Source organism: Myotis brandtii, unplaced genomic scaffold, assembly GCF_000412655.1.
Source record: "Myotis brandtii unplaced genomic scaffold, ASM41265v1 scaffold2089, whole genome shotgun sequence".
In the NCBI taxonomy this organism is placed as follows: domain Eukaryota; kingdom Metazoa; phylum Chordata; class Mammalia; order Chiroptera; family Vespertilionidae; genus Myotis; species Myotis brandtii.
This window is the reverse complement of record NW_005357800.1, coordinates 116943-117205: the sequence shown is the minus strand read 5'-3', so window position 1 is coordinate 117205 and position 263 is coordinate 116943.

Here is a 263-nt window from a genome sequence, read left to right as displayed (position 1 = left end):
TCCTGCCCTCAGCCCCGGCCCTGGCCAGGCTGCGGTGCCGTGAGTGCCCAGTGTTAGCTAGAGCTGCCATCTTCCCTGACGACTTACCCAATACTCTTTCTTAATTGAGTTGAAAGTGAAAATACAGTTATTTTTAGGGGGAAAAACCTTGGTAAAGATGAAGCCAGTGCAAACCACCTTACGGATAGCAATGGCGACAATAGACGTAATGGAGACAGAACCAGGCCGTTCGGTCTGGCCGGCGCTGGCTGCCTCCCTGGAGG